Below are 21,023 nucleotides of genomic sequence, written 5' to 3' on the forward strand. Positions count from 1 at the left end.
CTGGTGGAAGAGCTCCGTTTTGCAGGCCCTGCAGAAAGCTGGTAAATCCTGCAGGGCCCGCAGCTCACCGGGGAGCTCATTCCACCAGGAAGGGGCCAGGACCGAAAAGGCCTGGGCCCTGGTTGAGGCAAGGCGCGCTTCCTTAGGGCCGGGAACGACCAGTAAATTCTCACCCGCAGAGCGTAAGGCACAACCGTCTGGACTTCTGCTCAGAAGAATAATCCTAAAGAGGCAATCTATACGGAACGTAAGTAATAATCTAATGCAGGGGTAGTCAAACTGCGGCCCTCCAGATGTCCATGGACTACAATTCCCAGGGGCTCCTGGGAATTGTAGTCCATGGACATCTGGAGGGCCGCAGTTTGACTACCCCTGATCTAATGTGTTGTTCTCCTGACCTTCCTCCAAGAAGGTCAGAGCACCCTTTCTTTCAGTACGGTGTGGCAGCTGAAGTACTGCACTAGGATCTGGTTCGGATCCCCATGGAAGCTTACCGGCTGACCTCGGGTCAGTCACACACGTTCAGCTTACCATACCTCGCAGCGTTCTGAGGATAAAAAGGAGAGAACAATGTAGGAGGAAAGGCTAGATATAAACCAAGTAAACACATTTTTAAAATTATCCTTCCAAGCACCCTCTGAGCTTGGGTTGGCTGGGAGGTGAGTTTGAGCTCCGAGTCAACCTATTTCTAGCCTGAAACGTCAACTGCTACGGCACACGGTTCAAATAGATTAACAACAGATTTAACCTGCTAATATACAAGGACAGTGACAAGCAAAAGAGATTGGTGGTTTCAACCTCATCTTTTGACAGGGTAATATTTTCCCTTGTCACCTTTTTATATATATTACCTGTTCCTTATTGGTGCAGGCAAGCAAAAAGTAGAAGAAGCACGCAGGAACAGGTTAAACGCACAGCTCTCTGTGGCGTACCTACTGCCGCATATAACACAAAATACTGATTTTATTAACTATATCATAAGAGGGAAGCAGTTTTCTAACCTAATATTACAAAAAAGCATATATCTCGGTGATAAGGTACAGTTTCATTTCTGGTTTCGGCAAGTGAATACATTACTCTGATAAGTATACAGTGGGACAGGAGAACAGTGTTATATTAGTAATGAAGGTATAAGACTCGCACTTAATAATATTTACAATCCGGCTATAAAAGCTTCATCGGTACACAGCAGCCCATATTAATGGCAGCCTGATTTGATAGTGACTGACTGTTCTGCCATATTTCAAAGGACTACTTCAAACTCTGGGGTATCAACGTGACACTTTCATCAACTAAATTAAATTTCTCTTCTATTGCGAACCAATCTCAACCCAGTGATTCTGTTTTAACATAAGGGCAGCCTAGACTAGTGGCTCATCTAGTCTACACGCTGCCTCACACACTGGTCAACCAGTGTGGACCTCCCCTGATGTTGCTTCCTTTAGAGGACAGTAACCTCTGATATCCATTATCCCCCTTGAATCTATCTAATCCCCTTTTAAAGGTGTCTATGTTTGTGGCCATCCCTACATCCTTTGGCAGCACATTCCACATTTTAATCACCCACTGTGTAAAGAGGCATCCCCCCCCCCCAGCTCTTTTGGAATCATAGAATCATAGTTGGAAGGGACCTCATGGGTCATCTAGTCCAACCCCCTGCACTATGTAGGACACTGTAACCTGCCACTCCCTTAAGCCTTCACAGAATCAGCCTCCCCGTCAGATGGCTATCCTGCCTCTGTTTAAAAATTTCCAATGATGGAGAACCCACCACTTCCCACGTAAGCTTGTTCTACTGAGAAACCACTCTAACTATCAGGAACCTCTTCCGGATGTTTAGATGGAATTTCTTTTGAATTAGTTTCATCCCATTCGTTCTGGTCTGTCCCTCTGGGGCAAGAGAGAACAATTCTGCTCCATCCTCCATATGGCACCCTTTTAAATACTTGTCGTCTCCTCTCCAGGCTAAACAGACCAAGCTCCCCCAACCTTTCTTCATACGTCTTAGTCTCCAAACCCCTCACCATCTTTGTTGCCCTCCTCTGGACACGCTCCTCTGGAACACTCTATCGAATGAGACCAGAGTCATGTGGGACCTTAAATGGTTCTGCAGGGCTTGCAAGATGGAGCTCTTCTGCCAGGCCTGTGGTTGAGGCCTGAAATAACACCTGAAACCATAGGCCTCCCTGTCAGAAACCACCAAATTAGATTCCAACTAAAGGGTTCATAGTACCCTCCTCTTTCCACTACGATGGGGATAACGGAGCAACTGAAGCTTTTAATTTTTATCTTAATGTTGTGTTTGTGGATCTGCCTTGACGACCAAGGCAGGATCCCAGCAGCCGTGTTACTGACCAATGCGCTGCTAGATCCAATTGGTTTAAACCTCGATCTAACCAATCGCAAGCACTGGCGGGAAAATCTATTGTCTGCTGCCTGTATATATGCTGAGGTTTCTTGGGGGAGGGGGGGGGTCTCGGTCTTGTTGCTGCTTGCTACACCTTGCACTCATGCTGAGATCACAATAAAAGAGCTATTCGTACACCCAGCAGTCCTGGTTTCCTTCCATGCACCCACGGATCTAACACTTAATGTTTCAAAACTCATTGAGCTGAAGTTAATTTCCTTTGTTGTATTTTATTTTATGTAATTTTACTTTTGTTGTAATCTGCCCTGATTCTCCCGAGAAAAGGTAGAGAATAAATGCAAACATAATAAGAATATTCCTATAATGTCTTCTTTGTTTACCCTGAATCTAAATTTCACCATCTTCTAGGCCAATAGTTCTCAACCTTCCTAATGCCGTGACCCTTTAATACAGTTCCTCATGTTGTGGTGACCCCCAACCATAAAATTATGCAGGTGTTCTTTCACAGAAATTAAACCAAAACTGACCAAAACTGATCCATGGTTCATGATTGTAAATAAACTGGGTTTTTTCCAGGGTTTCTCAGTTCAGTACTGCCTCTTGTCCCACCATGCCGATTTTGCTCTTTTCCGCTGCTCCAGACAGACAAATGCTCTATCTGGATCTACCCCGCAAGGCTGTTGTGTGGATGGCGCCCCACCTAGCCAAGCTACTTGCCCCCCTGTGACCCCTTGTGAAAGAGTTGTTCGACCCCCAAAGGGGTCCCGGCCCCCAGGTTGAGAATCCCTGCTCTAGACTGTGGGTTGGGAATGTGGTCCAAATGTACAGGATACCATTTACCTTCTTGCTCACCAATTCTCACCCACCACCCCTCTTTCATTCCTGCTACTGTCATATCTGAGCAAATTACACTCCAGTCTTGTATCTGACAAGTCCGTAGTCGCAGAAGGAAATTTGAGCCCAGGTTTTATCCAGTTGGTCACTGTGCTTCTGAATTTGTATCGTGTTCTGCTGCCACAAAGTCTCACGGCTACCCACCTGAAAATATGATCTGAAACCCTGATTTACAGCTGGCTTCCCAGCCGTAGATTGGAAGTTAGTACTAACCCGGAGTTACTGAAATCAAGTAAAACATGGAAATGGTGGACACGTCCCAAATACCAGAAGCACGGAGAGAGAAAAGGTGGGCATGCAAACTTGTGGTAAGTTACTAGTCCTCATGTGCCACATGTACACAATGATTCCCAAAGTTATGTGGATAAGTTATTGGGGACTGCAGTCTATACTATTGTGCATGGTCTGCTAACAATCTGCTTTGCTTCAGTTCTGGGGTTCTGGCTGGTTCTGCCAACCCAAATCCTATTTCATCATTTACTGAAACGACCCACCCTGTTGATTGGATCGGCTCACTCTGGATAAGCTGGCCGACATTCCAGTGAGAAAGGCAGTCTATAAATTATTGACGTAAATAAAAACAGATAAAATAAAATTTCCACCCATGTGGCGGATTTCGGATAGCTCGGCTATGTTCTCAGCACATTTTCTCTCCCAGACAACCTCTGTTATGCAGACGCCACTAAGGATCAAAATGCCATCTGAATCTATCAAACAGACTTTTAAACATTGAGGATGACTATTCGTACACCGTGTAGACCAGATTTCATATCACATTGCAGGATCACAGAGAGGTGAACCTCCCCACACACACTCCCCCCCAATCTGTGAACATTTGTTCCGTCTCGCAGTTAATGACATCAATGGTACAACACGTAGGTGCGCTTCCAACCATGAAGCACATCATCCCGAAATAAAGACCCATCTCAGAACTATGAGGTCCAGCTATTGCTCTATTAGAGACTAAATTTTTCACCCACCCAGTCATTCTTTTTTTTTAACCCATGAGAAAAATCATTCAATGCTGAGGCAACCCCCAACCCCACCCTAGATCCAGCCTTCAAAACACTACCGTTACCACACAGGCTGGTTTACTCAAGTTCCACAAAGTTTAAGGGGGAGGGGGGCTTCCCTCCCTGGCAAAGGTCCACCCCTAAATTACTGCAAACCAGATGCTCTTGAGAAGCTTGCTTTGGATTCATTGCATTCCGGAACCCAATCCGGCCACTTGATCATGATAACTTTCCATGAATTCAGCCACCTGGAAGAAAGCTTACCTGTCCCCAAAACAGTTTGGAAAAAAGTTTCACTTACTGTTGTCAAATCCTGATTGTTTTTTTTTTGGGGGGGGAATGATTGCTAAGAAAACTTCATGAGCCTGAGATTGCTGTTCTGGGTTCTCCCTTGGAGAGCGACTGTTTCCCCTTCCCTCGCACCTGGGAGCAAATCTGCAGCCTTGCCTCTTCTAAGCTTTTCCTTCACTCCTCGAGGGACCAGCAGAAGTCCACAAGGTGATTCAATATCCAGGGACAGGAAGTACCTGAATAGGCTCCAGCATGGACTGCAGCTCAGGATTCCCCAGGCTGGAGGCCACTTGCCTAAATGGAGAGGCACATTTCCAACCCCCAAAACTAATCCCCAAGAAGTGTGGACGTTTGGAAAGGTGCCCTAGGCAAGGACTCTTGTCCCATCCCCCATAAGCAGCTCACGGTATGAAATAATAAACAAATAGGGGCGGTCTCATCCGTTTCACAAAGTTGTAACGCTCCAAGATGCCAGCCGGCAAATCCCGTCTGCAGAGTTTTGTCCATAAAAAAAAGCATTTTCATTCCTCCCGATTCCCCCGTTTTCATTCCTTCTGATCCCCCTGGTCAAAAGAAGAAGAAACCCCCTTCGGGACTGGTTTCCAAGAGCAGCAGGTTCAACCCATCTCTTCACTGGGCAGTCCTGCTAGTTGTAAAGCACTAAACCAGAAATCTCACTGCCCTTTTCTTGGAAAGCAAAGCAACAGCGGGGCTGACACAGGATCCGACATCCCAGTATGGGGAAACAGTGCACAGCTGGAAACCTCTGGGCTCCTCTCTTCTCTGGACCACAGATGCAAAGCCAAACACCATTCTGAAGCTCTTCCCCCCCCCCCAAAAAAAAGAATACCCGAGGGGTTATCTCTGCCCCCTTGCTCCTAAAACTTCCAAGAAGGAGAGGGGCACCGGGTGCCGGGGAGGGATCCTGAGCATCTCCTACTTCTTTCCCCACAAGCCCCGCAGAAGCCTCCAGCAGGAGAAGAACTTCCCGGAGGTTCCTTCCCCCAAGAAAACTTGCTGCGCTGGGCTCTGGAGGAGCAACGCTGGCAGGCTCCCCATTCGCCCGGCTCCGGGGGGGGCACCCCTGGGCTAGCCCCACACCAAGCCCCCACCCACCCATCTGGGGCTGGCCCCTCTTTTCACCGGGCAAGAAAGTTCAAGCGGGGAGCCCCCTTTTATTCCGCCCTCACCTCGGGGGGCTCCACCGCGCCAGCCCTCTCCCTCCCCCCCCCCGGTGGGTTCCGCTTCCCTCTCGCGTTCGCGGCGTCGGCGGCGCTTTGTGAAGGGCATCCGAGCCACCGCCAGGGAAAGCCTCCGGCGCACATGCCAGCCGCCCGCCGCCCGCCGCCCCCGGCCCGGAGCGCGACCCTCCCGCCCACGGCTGCCCAGCGCGGCCCCCGAGCGCGGAGCCGGACCCGTCGCACGCAGCAAGCGGGAACGGGGGGTACCTTTCCCGGCAGGGCTGGGCTGCCTGCGCCCGGCTGGTCGCGCCGCGGCTCCCGCTGGCCGCCCTCGCCGGCTCCTGCTGCCGCTGCCCGCCGCCCCGGCCGCCAGCAGCACTTCTCCATCAGCCGCCGCCGCCGCTCAGCCTCCCGCAGCTGCACCAGCCGCCGCCGCCGCGCCAGCAGCAGCAGCAGCAGCTCGCCCCGAACGCCCAGCCCGCAATGGAACTTGGCCCTCGCCGAGTGACAGCGGCCGCCGCCAATCGCCGTCTCCGCGGGCTCCTAGGGAGAGGGCCCGCCAGCCAATGGGAGCGCGAGAGCGGCTCCGCCTCCCTCCCCTCCGCCCCGTGGTCTCCTCCGCGCCTGGGCTCGGCCGCTGGGCTGCCGGGCGGGTGGGAAGGCGGCTCGCCGGGGCGAGAGCGAGGGGGGCGCGAGCCTGCGCTTTTCGGGGGCGCCGCGGGGAGGGCGAGGAGCGCCTGCTGGAGGCGTGGTTGGCAGCGGAAAGCCGGTTTATTGGGCTTTTTTGGAAAAAAATTGAGAGAGCGAGAGGTCTCTGGAAATCAGACTGGCAGGTGTGTGGTAGGAGCCGAAAAGAGGGAAAGTGAAGACAAGGCAAAGGTAGAAGGAGAAGAGTTGGTTCTTATATGCCGCTTTTCACTACCCGAAGGAGTCCCAAAGCGGCTTACAACCGCCTACCCCTCCTCTCCCCACAACAGACACCCCGTGAGGTAGCTGGGGCCGAGAGAGCTCTGAGAGAACTGTGCACAACCCAAGGTCACCCAGTTGGCTGCATGTGGAAGAGAGAAAAACCCAAATCTCCAGGTTAGAGTCCACCTCTCTTAACCACACCACAACGGCTCACTGGCATGCTGCTACATGTGCAAGAACTGCCTTCCAGAGCCCTGTTGCTCAGCAAAAAGATGCACAGCTGAGATTGCCAGTCAAACTTGGTCTCCAGCAAAATCGAATGAATGAATGAATGAATGAATGAATGAATGAATGCCAGGAGCTCCCGTTACTGTTATGACCTTTGGCTAGTCACAGTTCCCTGAGACCCATTCTCACAGATCAGTTCTCTCAGAGCTCTCTCATTCCCACCCACCTCACAGGATGTCTGTTGTGGGGAGAGAAAGGGAAGGGTGTTTTTAAGCTGCTTTGGGACTCTTTTCAGTAGTGAAAAACGGGGTATTAAAAAACCCAGCTCTTCTTCTCTCCCTCCCACAGCCTTTTCTCCAGTTTCTTTCCTTTTCTTCAAAGAGAGTTTCCTTGGGAACGTCCATGCCTTTATTATTATTATTTAAAATGAAATGGTGATGTGGATCCATGGAGCGTGAGGGTTAGTAAGAATTCAAGAGAGATGGTAGGGCTGGAAGGGGCATTTCCCCCCAGTGCAGCCTAACCAAGGCTACGAAACTCGACATTGGGGGTCTGCTTGCCATTCTCTGCAGGGCCAAAGCACACACCCAGAGAACAGCCAGGCAGCCCATCATTAAGTTTCTGCCCTAACAACATTTTCCTTAAGAGTGAGACCCATGGAATAAAACAGAACCGGGGGGGGGGGGGATTTATTCACTTCCTTGAGTCATAGTCCCCCTTGCTCACTGGGGCTTAAGGTGGATTATCCAGTGTAAATCAATGCAAGAAATGGGATGCGACCTAATAGGCAACAGAATTGGAGTAGGCTTACAGAAATTTCAAGCAAAGTGAAAAGTATTCAACAAGGTATAACAGAGTTTGAGTCCAGTGGCCCCTTTAAGACCTGCAATGTTTTACTCAAGGGGCAAGCTTTCGTGTGCATGCACACTTCCTCAGAGCAATGAAAGGGATCTTTTAATTTCACAGTGTCTGAGGAAGGGTTATTTAGACGGGGCATGTTGAACCTTGCAGAGAATTAGTGATATTTGAATCCCGTAGCATTTTAAAGACCAAAAAGGTTTCTGAGAACGTTGACCTTCTGAAGCTTATTATCTGGAAATCTTGTTAGTCTTTTCTCAACTTTTTTACCATTGAGAAATCCCTGAAATATTCTTCAGGCTTCAAGAAACCCCAGGAGCAATGTGACCCTGCAGAATATGGTTGGGAAGCATAGCTGTGTACATGCCCCTCCCCTTCCCACCCCGTCCAGGCCCATCATTGGGGAGGGTTGATATGACCATATGGTCACATCACCCAATGAATGTTTAATTCATTTTTAAATTATATTAAAAATTAACCCACCTATCCTGGAAACCCTTCCAGGACTTTCAAGAAACCCTGGTTGAGAAAGCCTGCTTGAAGAAGAAGAGCTGGTTTTTATATGCCACTTTTCTCTAACAGAAGGAGTCTCAAAGCAATCTCCTTGCCTTTCCTCTCCCCACACCAGATACCCTGTGAGGCAGGTGAGTCTGAGAGAGTCCTGATATTACTGCTTGGTCAGAATAGCTTTATCAGTGCTGTGGGGAGCCCAAGGACATCCAGCTGCATGTGGAGGAGCAGGAAATCAAACCCAGCTCAGCAGATTAGAAGCTGGCGCTCCTAACCACTACACCAAGCAATTGGTAGACTTGAATCTTGTTCATCTTGTTTAGAATATTGTATTACATAAACAGAGGACAATGTGATAGGAACAAGACAAGGTCTTACAGCAAGCAGATAGTGCATACTATACACAGTTGTCTTGTCTGCAATCTCACTCTTGGTACAAAGTATCTTCCAAGCACACCTTGGAAGAATGTCTCCCATATTTCATGGCATTAAATTTTTTTTTAAAGAGATCTAAACCATACTGTCTGGAGCAGATGACAGTGAATTAGTGCCTGAGAAGAACTGAGATTATGCAGTGCAGACATTTGGGGTGTGCATCCGTATTTACTTCATTTCAGGACTGCATAGGTATCTTTGAATCCCTTGTCATGTGAATCTGACAATGCACTTGTATCCGTCTGATGTCTGTGACACCCAACAAATAATAAACACACCATGAAAGAGCTTATAAAGAAGGCAAGGCTCACCTCACTTAAAATAGTACAGCGCACTAGAAGGTGTACACTAATTTGCACTACTGCACATCAATATTATTGTACAACAGCATGTATAAAGATGCATTTCAGTGTATCATACATCAGTTGACAATGGACTATATCATAAATCACAGGGTTGGAAGGGACCTCAGCGTCATCTAGTCCAACCCCCTGCACAATGCAGGAACTCACAACTACCTGCCCACCCATGGTGATCCCAATTTCATGCCCAAGTGATCCCCACCACCACCGAAAATCTCCAGAATCCAGCCAGGCCTGGAGGAAATTCTACCATCCTACAGTAACGATCAGCAGTTCCCTGGGTATGCAAGGTAGGGCTATTCTGCACTCCCCCATATGGAACCAGCTGGGTGACCTTGGGCCTCCTCTGTGAGTTGATTCTTAGGGTTTCTGCATTTGGACATTCTTCCCCTTATTTCCTAGGCTGCAGTTTGTGACATGTTTTCGCAACACGTCCAGCAGACTAGAGGCAGCCTCCCATCATGCTTTGCTCCCTTCCTTTTTCTAAACATGTGTTCTTTGCAAAAGGGTGCCTGCTTTGTTTTTGTTGTGGCCTTAATCCCACCATTCTGCACCCTTGATCCCCTCCCCCCTCCCCCCCCAAGTGTCCTGAATGTGTTTTTTTTTAAACTTGGGTTATAATGTTATGACATTATAACATTGTTCTGCAAGACTGCTTGTAATGTGATCAGCCCCCCCTTTTTAAAGGCATATTTTTCAGGAGGGAGGGTGGGAGAGGGAGGACGGTGACAAATAACGGGGCATTCCCAAATGACTTTCAATGGCGGGCACAGGGAAAACCACAACTGCATGCATTTTCGCATTGGGCAGCCCTGAGTTAGACCCCGTTAGACCCCAATTGGAAAGATGAAATCCGGTTTACTGGGGATTCCTTTGCTGCAGAGTATGTGAGGGGTCAATTTGCGCCTGTGCCTGAAGAAGCACATTTCAGTGTGGAAATGGACAAAAAAGTCGACCCTTTAAAAATGCAAATCCGAACTATATTGCTGGTGCAAAAACAGTCAGTGTGCATCCGTCCCAAAGTGACCCAGCAGGCTTCCATGGCAGAGGGGGAATTTCAACCTGGGTCTCACAGATCCTCGTCCAACAGTCTGCCCACTGTACCGCATCCTAAGCAGAATTATAGTCTTCAAAGCCCATTGACTTTACTGGACGTAGAAGGATATAAATCTGTTTAGGACTGCTTTATTAGCTAAGCCAAAGGGAGATAACCCGTTCAGCTTTGAAACCAAACAATTTGCCTTTTTGGAATCTATGCCGGGAGTTGGGGGGGGGGGGATGTTTTTGTATGTGCATGAAATGACAAAAGTCCAAGAGAGCAGAAGAAGACTCACATCTGAATAAGGTGACATAAGGCAGCCAATTTGGTTTTATGTAGAACTGCTTATTAAAATACAAGTATCTTAGCTGTACACAACGGATGTCTATGTGTTTTCTCGGTCCACAGAGGTCTGCGGAAAGCTATGTGCCACCGCCACTGGTACTGAAGATACTTTTACCACCAGCTAGCTTGGAGAAAAGGACCCTCAGCCTCTGTTGTTATTGCCTCAATCTAAGCACCCTACATACATTCCCCCGGCTGCCAAACACTTAAGGAGCGACGCATTGATTCAAGTGCTAATAAAATCCATGTCTGAATGTCAACATTGCTTGGGTTAATTACCCCTGGGTATCAGATTTTTTTTGGGGGGGGGAGATATCAATTGAAAGATGTATAAAAGGAGCAAGCGGCAGAGTTGTAGAAGAGGGATGAACAACAGTTGTAGAAGAGGGATGAACAGACTAGACCTGTATTGGAGTGCTGGTTTCTTACTACTGACAACCAGCCACCCTTCGAATAACCAGCCAGCTTGGTGTAGTGGCTAGGAACGGTGGCTTCTAATCTGTCAAGCCAGGTTCGATTCTGCACTCCCCCACATGCAGCCAACTGGGTGACTTTGGGCTCGTCACGGCGGATAAAGCTGTTCTGACCAAGCAGTGATATCAGGGCTCTCTCAGCCTCACCCACCTCACAGGGCGTCTGTTGTGGGGAGAGGAAAGGGAAGGTGATTACAAGCCGCTTTGAGATTCCTTCGGGTAGAGAAAAGTGGCATATAAGAACTAACTCTTCTTCTTCAGTTTTATCAGGGCTCTCTCAGCCTCCCCTCCCTCACAGGGTGTCTGTTGTGGGGAGAGGAAAGGGAAGGTGAATATAAACCACTTTGAGACTCCTTCCGGTAAAGAAAAGCAGCATAGAATCATAGAGTTGGAAGGGGCCATACAGGCCATCTAGTCCAACCCCATGCTCAACTCAGGATCAGCATATAAGAACCAACTCTTCTTCTTCATAAGCAAAAGTTGTTCAGGCTCTCACCATAGGCAGAATTGAAGCTCACAAATCAGAATCAGTGACTGGGAACAGACAGCTTCTCCACAGTGTGACAAGTGGCCTACCATGATAATGTGGGAGAGAAGAAAAGTGAGAAAGAGCCATCTTGGTGTAGTGAGAGCCAGCTTGGTTAAGAGCGGCAGCTGTTTCCTAAGGTCTAAAGAGGCAGCAAACATCCCATTCAGCTAAAGTTTCCTCCTCAAAGCTCAGCATGTTGCCTCACAATATCAAATATAGACAAAAGGGACGGTTTGTAGTCTATACAACCAAAAAGAAAGAAAAACCTATCCCGAGGCTACTAGCAATGTTTGCAGATTTTATACAGAATAAAGAAAATTAAATAAAAGGTCTCTTCTTTCTGTGTGGCTTCATTGCAGGATCCAACCAAAACTAGATCTCTCCCGTTTTCAAGGTAAATTTTCCTCAGTGGTTGTTCCTCTCACTTGTAAATGAATTGGTACTTCAATACCTCTATGAAATGAAATTGTTTAAAGCAGGGGTAGTCAGCCTGTGGCCCTCCAGATGTCCATGGACTACAATTCCCATGAGCCCCTGCCAGCAAATGCTGGCAGGGGCTCATGGGAATTGTAGTCCATGGACATCTGGAGGACCACAGGCTGACTACCCCTGCTTTAAAGTATACCCCGGCCTTTTGCTCTGCACTGTAGGGATGCCAAGGACCCTGATTGGTCCTTAACAGAGCCCTGTGATTGAACCATGAAGGCAACAGTTCATTGGTTAATATGGGAGGAGGCCACCCATTGTAACAGGATAGCTGTACATACAGTTCAGTGCAGTTCAGGACCCACATACATAACACTAAGCCCTTAACCGTAATCCATAGCCCAGTGACTGTCGGATGAGGCAGCGACAGGGCTTTGCAGCCCACAGGGAGGCTGCAAACTCCCCCCCCCCCGGTTCCCTTCCAGCAGGAGCATACCTGTGGGCTGCAAAGCCCTGTCGCTGCCTCTCTCCTTGTAGAAGAAGAAGAAGAAGAGTTGGTTCTTATATGCCGCTTTTCCCTACCCGAAGGAGGCTCAAAGCGGCTTATATTTGCCTTCCCATTCCTCTCCCCACAACAGGCACCCCGTGGGGTGGGTGAGGCTGAGAGCCCTGATATCACTGCTCGGTCAGAACAGCTTTATCTGCGCTGTGGTGAACCCAAGGTCACCCAGCTGGCTGCATGTGGGGGAGCGCAGAATCGAACCTGGCATGCCAGATTAGAGGTCCGCACTCCTAACCACTACACCAAACTGGCTCTCTTGTGGGCGACAATGGAGGCCGCAGCCACAAGGCTTCTAGCAGGCAAGGAGGGAGGGTGGGAGCTGGAGGGGGAGGGCCAATCAGGACGGACAGGCCCCAGACAGTCTCCTCCCAGGAGGCTGTTTCCCAAATATATAAGGGGGCGAAATAGTGTTAAGGGTATCAGGACCATAATAGAATGGAACTGCTCAGGGGGACATTTCTACCTCCGTCGTTCACTTTTTTGCATTCTTGTGAGTCATGGCTTAGTCAGTTTTTGTTAGTTAGTTTGTTTGCTAATACCATTTTTATCGAATTGATGGACCACCCTTCTCTGCATAGAGACTCGAGATGGTTTACAACATATTAGCCTAGTGGAACTGTGGAATAGCAACGGTGGTTCTACTGCAGTGTTTAGTGGATGTTTTAATGCCTTTGGCTTCAGATTTTTAAATATGTTTTATGTTTTGTAACCCGCCTGGAGTCTAGCAGGCTGTAAATCAGTGGTTCCCAACCTGGGGGTCGGGGCCCCTTTGGGGGTCGAACGACCCTTTCACAGGGGTTGCAGCAGGGCAACAGCTTGGCCGTGGGGGGGGGGCACCACCCACACAACAGTCTTCGGGGTTGGTAGAGCGTTCGTCTGTCTGGAGCAGTGAGATCAGTATGGTGGGACAAGAGGCAGAACTGAACTGAGAAACCCCAGGAAAAGAAACATTTATATACAATCATGAACAATGGATCTTCACGCCATTGGTCAGTTTCGGTTTAATTTCTGTGAAAGAACACCTGAGTAATGTTATGGTTGGGGGTCACCACAACATGAGGAACTGTATGAAAGGGTTGTTGTGGCATTAGGAAGGCTGAGAACTACTGCTGTAAAGGAAGTGAACCAGTAAGTGGCTGTACTATGGCTGGCAACTGAGTCTATTTTGGCTCCGCGTCAATGGCGTTCTACCGCAATGCCATGCAAGCCAACCTGGCGTTGCCACGATTTTGTTGTGCAGTATGAATCTGCCTCACAGTCCCAGGTGTTTTTTTTAATAAAAGTAATTTCCCCGCCGTTATTCTGTCGGAGATAAACGTTAAAACATAAGGGGAGCATGTTTCCAAAGCAGAGTGCCTGAGAATAAATACAAGAGCAAATGCCACGTAATGCCTTTTATTAATACCAGCCGCAATAAAAGCATGATATGACTTTTGCGCTTGGATTTCACTTTTGGCAAGCTCAGCTGCCTGCAACCTCGGCCTGCTGTGCGGAAAAAATGCATTACTTTTCCTAACCTCCTGATCTCTAAACCTCAGGAGCCCATCTGCGACTGAGTCATTATTGGGTACATTTAGAGCTATGAATATCAAATTCCTAGCTAGGAAGATCCAGGGCTTACTACTTCCTGATTGCCTCCAAGTCCAGACCAGCCTGTCTCAACTTTTTATCATTGAGAACCCCCAGAAACATTCCTCAGGCTTTGAGAAACCCCAGAAGTGGCGTGATCATGCAGAATATGGTTGGGAAGCAGCGCTGTGGACACGCCCACCCGGGGTCCCTCCCCTTCCACCCCCTCCAGGCCCATCATTGGCCATTTTGGGAGTGGTGGGTGGGTTGACATGACCATATATGTGCTTATCGCCCAATCTACCCCATGAGCAACGACCACTAGGAAGAAAACAGTATGAAAGCAACAATACAGGCACAATGGAAAGACTGCATATAAACAAATAAATGGGAGGGTGGGATGGGTTAAAGCCAAAGAAGCAAAGGGAGGCTGGGAGCCATTGCATGGCCAAATTTAAAGGACCAGCCAGCCTAGCCCTGCCCCCCAGTGTTGCATGCCAAACATGGCGGTGTTGTGCAAACCAGCCCAGGATGGCTGCTCTCATGAGGCCCGAGCCCTCCCTTGATATGGAGTATCCTGCAGGCTTTAAACCAGGGATAGTCAAACTGCGCCCCTCCAGATGTCCATGGACTAGAATTCCCATAATGCTGGCAGGGGCTCATGGGAATTGTAGTCCATAAACATCTGGAGGGCTGCAGTTTGACTACCCCTGCTGTAAACTGTGAACAATTGGTCTGATCCAGCAGGGCACCTCTTACATTCTATGTAGAAAACTTCAGATGAAGATTACAAGGAAAAAGAAGAAGAAGTAGAAGAAGAAGAAGAGTTGGTTCTTATATGCCACTGTTCTCTGCCCTGAAGAGTCTCAAAGTGGCTTACATTCACCTTCCCTTCCTCTCCCCACAACAGACACCCTGTGAGGTGGATAAGGCTGAGAGAGCCCTGATATTCCTGCTCAGTCAGAACAACTTGATCAGTTCTATGGTGAGCCCAAGGTCACCCAGCTGCCTGCCTTTGGAGGAGGAGCGGGGAATCAAACCCAACTCACCCTTACAGCCCCAGTCCAAATGGTGGCAATTAGCGAAATATAATAACACGGGGTGGGGTGGGAAAAGTGGAATGGTGTTTTCACAGCTCTGTCTCATCAGATCCCAGAAGCTAAGCAGGGTCAGTGCTTCATGCTTGGATGGGAGGACACCAAGGAAGACTCAGTAAAGGAAGGCAATAGCAACCCACCGGTGCTCAATCACTGACCTTGTAAACCCTCCGTGGCCACCCTCAGTCTTCTTTCCATGCACAGGCATAATAACACAAAGGGACTCTAGCACCTACCTCTCGTGCCCCCAAGAAGCTCTTGATTAAGGCATAAATCACATTTTTGAAAGCGCAATGCAAAGCTAAATGTTTGATAGTTCAGATACAACCACGTAGGCCGAGGAGCTTAATTACCAGCTGCCAGTCACCCCAGCCTTCCAGGTAACATCGTCAACCTAGCCTGTGGTGTTGTGTGTGAGGATATGGGAGATATTTAGCTGTAGAAATTTTAGTTGCCTTCAGCACATAAATATTTAAAGTTTACGATTATACATATAATGCATTTTAGATTTTATTGTTTGGCTTTTATAACCCCTTTAAGCCAGGAAAGATGTGTGTGTGGGGGGGTCGATTTTATGCTTAGGTGTTTCTGGGTAACTAGGAAATATATTTTACGATCACTTGCAAATGTAAACAAAAAACCTTCAGCCATTCCTCCTGGACAATATTGGTTCTCTCATAAAAATAACCTTCAAGTTTCCACATTCCGCTGCCGTTTCATCCCATAATATAATAGCTCTGGTGTGCATAGAAGCTATTTCCTTGTCCAGAAACGCCAGCCCTCAACCTACTCAGAATCAGTTATCTGTCTCACCCAATTCATCAAAAGCGCTGGAGATAACTAAGCACCATTTGGGTGGAATACAAAAGCCATCTATCACATCTCCGCGGCTATATTGTTGCAGATGGTCCCCAAAGTGTCCCGGGAAAGACTCTTTCGATGGAGGCATGGATAAAAAGAAACAATTAGAATACCATTGGAAGAGAAAAACCACATCAGTTGTATGCCTCTTGTTTAGTATTCCCTGTCTCTTCTCATTACCACCACCACCACCCCTTACTTAAGGCACCACCCCATATGCAGGGCGCAAAAAGACAAGCCCTGCCTGGGAAAATAGCTAGGAGCCTACATTGCATGGGGACCTCAAGGATAGACTGCTGCATCGCGCTCTACATGGGTCTGCCCCCTTAAGTCTACTCAGAAGCTCCCTGAAGCTAGTTTCAGAGAGGAGTCGTGTTGGTCTGCAGTAGAACATTTTGATTCGAGCCCAGTAGCACCATAAAGACCAACCAGATTCTCCGAGTTTGAGCTTTTAAGAGTCAACGTTACCTTAATCAGACAAGAATAGACACATGTCTGATAGAGCTTTGACTCATGCAAGCGTATACCAGGAAACTAGTGTTGGTCTGTGAGGTGTTCTTGAATCTAACTGTTCAGATACTCCAGTTAGTAGAAGAATGCCACAGCTTGGTTACTATTGAGGGCATATTATACCTATTGCTTACTATTGGGGGCATATTATACCTATTGCTTACTATTGAGGGCATATTGTATCTATTGCTTACTATTGAGGGCATATTATACCTTTGCTTACTATTGAGGGCATATTATACCTTTGCTTACTATTGAGGGCATATTATACCTATTTTATACCTATTTTGCAGTGGCTCCTGTAGTGACCAATCAGGTTCAATTCAAAGTACTGGTTATCACTTTCAAAGCCCACCATGGCTTTGGATGCACATTATCTACAGGATCTCCTCTCCTGCTATGCTCTGGTACAACAGCTTTGCTCAACTGAGCCATGTGTTCTGAAAGTGCTATCCAGCAGGAGGATAAGATCGACAGTTGTTTGTACCCACTATTGAGGGCATATCTATTGCTTACTATTGAGGGCATATTATACCTATTTTATACCTATTTTGCAGTGGCTCCTGTAGTGACCAATCAGGTTCAATTCAAAGTACTGGTTATCACTTTCAAAGCCCACCATGGCTTTGGATGCACATTATCTACAGGATCTCCTCTCCTGCTATGCTCTGGTACAACAGCTTTGCTCAACTGATCCATGTGTTCTGAAAGTGCTATCCAGTAGGAGGATAAGATCGACAGTTGTTTGGAACCACACGTTCTCAGTTGTGGGGGAACAGCCTTCCTTTGGGAATGGCCTTCCGGAAGACGTCAGGAAAGCTCCCACTCATCTATCGTTCTGCAGAACATGTGCAACCTAAATATTCAGGCAATACAAATAAAGGGAATAAGACTGTAGTACACTGAATGGTTTGGGGGGACATGCTTACAAGGGAATAGACCTCTAGCCTGCTGCCCTGTTTTGCCTTACTCTCTACCTTTCATCACCCATTTTCTGTATTGATCATTGTCATTTCTTAGACTTTTTGTTTCTTTGCATGGACTTCTAATTTTGTAAGCCTAGTCCAAGGGTGGCCAAACTGTGGCTCTCCAGATGTCCAAAGAACCCACCACCTCCCAAGGAAGCCTGTTCCACTGAGAAACCTTTCTGTCAGGAACTTCTTCTGGTTGTTTAGACGGAATTTCTTTTGAATTAATTTCATCCCATTGGTTCTGGTCTGTCCCTCCGGGGCAAGAGAGAACAACTCTGCTCCATCTTCTACATGGTCGCCTTTTAAATAATTGAAGATGTCTATCAGATCCCCTCTCAGTCGTCTCCTCTCCAGGCTAAACAGACCAAGCTCCCCCAACCTTTCCTCATACGTCTTGGTCTCCAAACTCCTCACCATCTTTGTTGCCCTCCTCTGGACACGCTCCAGTTTGTCTACATCCCTCTTCAACTGGGGTGCCTAAAACTGAACACAGTACTCCAAGTGAGGCTGAACCAGAGCAGAGTCATTTGGGGTAATCTTGGAAAGAAAAGCAGGGTATACAGGAGTGCAAGATGAAGCAGGATATATATGAGTACGATATATATATAAAAGTTCCCAAATGCTTTTCTGCTCAGCCAAATTCAGCAAAAGATAACATCCTATCCTCAGAAGGTTGTATATTATCTTGTCCTGGGCACACTCTGTTTTTTAAGGCAGTTGCTTACATTTAATAATCTCTGAGTTATTTGGAGTATTATAGCTCATAATTCTGGCATTATGAGATGTGACTGCAAGGTATCTTTGCTACTACCGAACTACAGCACTGGCAAAACCTGTTTTCAGCAGTATAAGATCTCCACCAGGAGGTGGCCTTCAGAATTCAGTGACATCCCCTTTCATTGGGATGACTAAGGGCTGCTGAGGTATCAAACAGAATCCCTCAAATACAGTTTTCTACGGCTACATTTGGACTTTGGTCAACCACCAGTATTGTCCATATCAATGTGGAGCTGGAAGTCACCCATCTATTGAATTATCCTTTATGGAAAACTCTTTGGCAGGGAGGGGAAGGAGTGGGAGGACTGTCTTTTGCCATCTGTTCGCCATCATTGTGGAGGACTGTCATTTCCTTCCCTGTTTCTGATACTGTACAAGGCTTGGGCACAAGCTCTTGGGTATGATTCAGAGGTCTCTTGGCTCTTTTGGAGCTAGCCAATGGGATCGGGACTGGCCCAAGAGGTATTTTTTATAATATTTATAATATTTATTTATATAATATTTCCCCCTCCCTTTTGGAACCCCTGATAAAAGAAAAGAGCGATAGGAATACTGGAGAATATTTCTCAAGGGTAAAAAAGGGGTATCTCAAGGGCTATCTCAAGGGTAAAAAAAGTTGAGAAAGGCTGGTTTAAATAAATCAAAGTGAGCCAGAAAGTCAAAACATACCAAAGAAAATGACTCGTATCCTCTCTCCTTCCTTCCTGGTGCTCCTGTGGAGTTAATCCCCTGGTGCTCCCGTGGAGACGCTTTCTGATAAAGCTTATTCTAAAATCCAGACATTTTCATTCGTAACTCTCATTGTATCGTTTTATTGAGTTCTGGCCTGCTTTATGTCGAACCTGTTGGTAAGGAGACAGCGGTTCAATTGGAAGCCTAAAGGCTAATTCTGACCAACAATGCATGGGTTGCTATCACAATTTACTATAAAATTATTCCGCCCCTTCTGAACACTTCCACATGTAATACGTTACATTACCATTTATTGGCGACACCACAGCATACTTCGAAGCACATCCTCTTCCCCAAGAATCATGACCATGGATACCAGGATGGGGCATTTTTAGACCAACAATAATCATTTCTTCCACCAGGCATTTGGTTGAGGCCGGGAGGGGGGTTGACCGGAGTTCGATCTGGGGTCCCACCCTAGCTGAGCATCCCTTGTAATATATAAGAACTAATGTTGATTGCCCAGCTGGATTTAGTAGATTATGTTAGTAGATTATGGATTTAGTAGATTATTGGCTGCAGAGGAGAGGACACGCAGTAATGGGTTCAAACTACAAGTACAACGATATAGGCTAGATATCAGGAAAAAATTTTCACAGTCAGAGTAGTTCAGCAGTGGAATAGGCTGCCTAAGGAGGTGGTGAGCTCCCCCTCACTGGCAGTCTTCAAGCAAAGGTTGGATACACACTTTTCTTGGATGCTTTAGGGTGCTTTGGGCTGATCCTGCGTTGAGCAGGGGGTTGGACTAGATGGCCTGTATGGCCCCTTCCAACTCTATGATTCTATGATTCTATGTTGGGTGATAGTTTGTTTCCACCATCTTGTGGGTCCTTATGTGAACTGTTATTGTTTAATGGGGGTTTTATGGGGCATTGTTATGGTTTTTAATCGTTAGCCGCCTCGAGGCCACAAAAGTCGTGAGAGGCAGGATATAAATCTAAGAAATAAAACTAAATATATAAAAAGCACTGTGATTTCTTCCCAAGGGTTAATGTGAAATACATGAAAGCGTTTTCTGAGAAATGCCTGGGCCTTAGTTCATGCGTATTTTAAAGGGGAAATTAGCTAAATACAGACATTTGAGAAATAGATAGTTTAAGCAATTTCTGCATAGCTCTGCTGTCCCCCACTATAACAGGCCATCTGTTTCAAGAAACAGTTATACCACAGGAAGATAATGTTAATTTTTAAAAAACTAACAACCGCATTATAATCCAGTTCTGAACGGGATTAAGCAATGGAAAGAAGATTCTGATCTCAGCTGGCACAAATCTGTGGTTCTGCTTAATCATGATTAATATTTCCATTTTATTTATTATTCTGCGTGTAATTTACCATCAACAGCTTCGAACCATTAAGCTGACAATTGCTTTTAATAATGCTGAGAAGGTAACCTGGTTCTCTTTCCCACGGCACTGTGATTTTGCCAGATAAGAACCAAGTACTTTGGAACAGTCTATTAAAAACCAAAATTGAGTGAGACTCCGACAATCTGGCGCATGTAAATGTCCTTTCAGTTGCAAGGGGAGAGGTTGCCTGGTTTCATTTCCAACTACAGCCCTTAACTAAATCCTTCTCTAGTGCAGGGATCTGCAACCAATGGCTCTAGGGCATACTTTCTCAACTTTTTTTTACCATTGAGAAACCCTGAAATTTTCTTCAGGCTTTGAGAAACCCCAGAAGTGGTGCAATTGTGCAGAATATGGTTGGGAAGCTTGGTTGTGTACAAGCCCACCTGGGGCCCCTCCCCACCGCCTGCAGGCCCATCACCGGTCATTCTGGGAGAGGTGGGGCGGTCGAAATCACCGTGTATGGTGATATCGCCAGATAAATGTTTAGCAAATTTAAAAAAGAAATAAAATATTAATTAACTCCCACCCATTTGGGAAACCCTTCCAGGGCTACCAAGAAACCCCAGGGTTTCATGAAACCCTGGCTGAGAACCTCTGCTCTGCAACCAAGCGTTATGGCCCAGCCACACAGAGCCACGGACTCCTCAGAAAAAGAGCCAGAAATGGGAGTATTTGCAGGACCCAACCTAGAACCTGAGGCTGTACCTGCAGGATCAGAACCCGAACCTCCA

The 21,023-nt window shown here is 47.1% G+C and overlaps 1 protein-coding gene across 5 annotated transcripts in view; it reads right to left on the bottom strand.

Annotated features, from left to right (window-relative positions):
* Positions 1-21,023, bottom strand: part of B3GALT1 (beta-1,3-galactosyltransferase 1) — a 504,258-nt gene that overhangs the window by 465,476 nt on the left and 17,759 nt on the right. For 3 of the 5 annotated variants that reach the window (XM_077319819.1, XM_077319817.1, XM_077319818.1), the window contains exon 1: positions 6,015-6,237. The gene's annotated coding sequence lies outside the window, so the exon portion shown is untranslated. Of the gene's footprint in view, positions 1-4,576; positions 4,595-6,014; positions 6,238-18,877; positions 19,051-21,023 lie in introns of those variants that run through there. The other 2 variants (XM_077319820.1, XM_077319822.1) reach the window with 2 other exon arrangements.

This window comes from Paroedura picta, chromosome 2, assembly GCF_049243985.1.
Source record: "Paroedura picta isolate Pp20150507F chromosome 2, Ppicta_v3.0, whole genome shotgun sequence".
Classification (NCBI taxonomy): Eukaryota; Metazoa; Chordata; class Lepidosauria; order Squamata; family Gekkonidae; genus Paroedura; species Paroedura picta.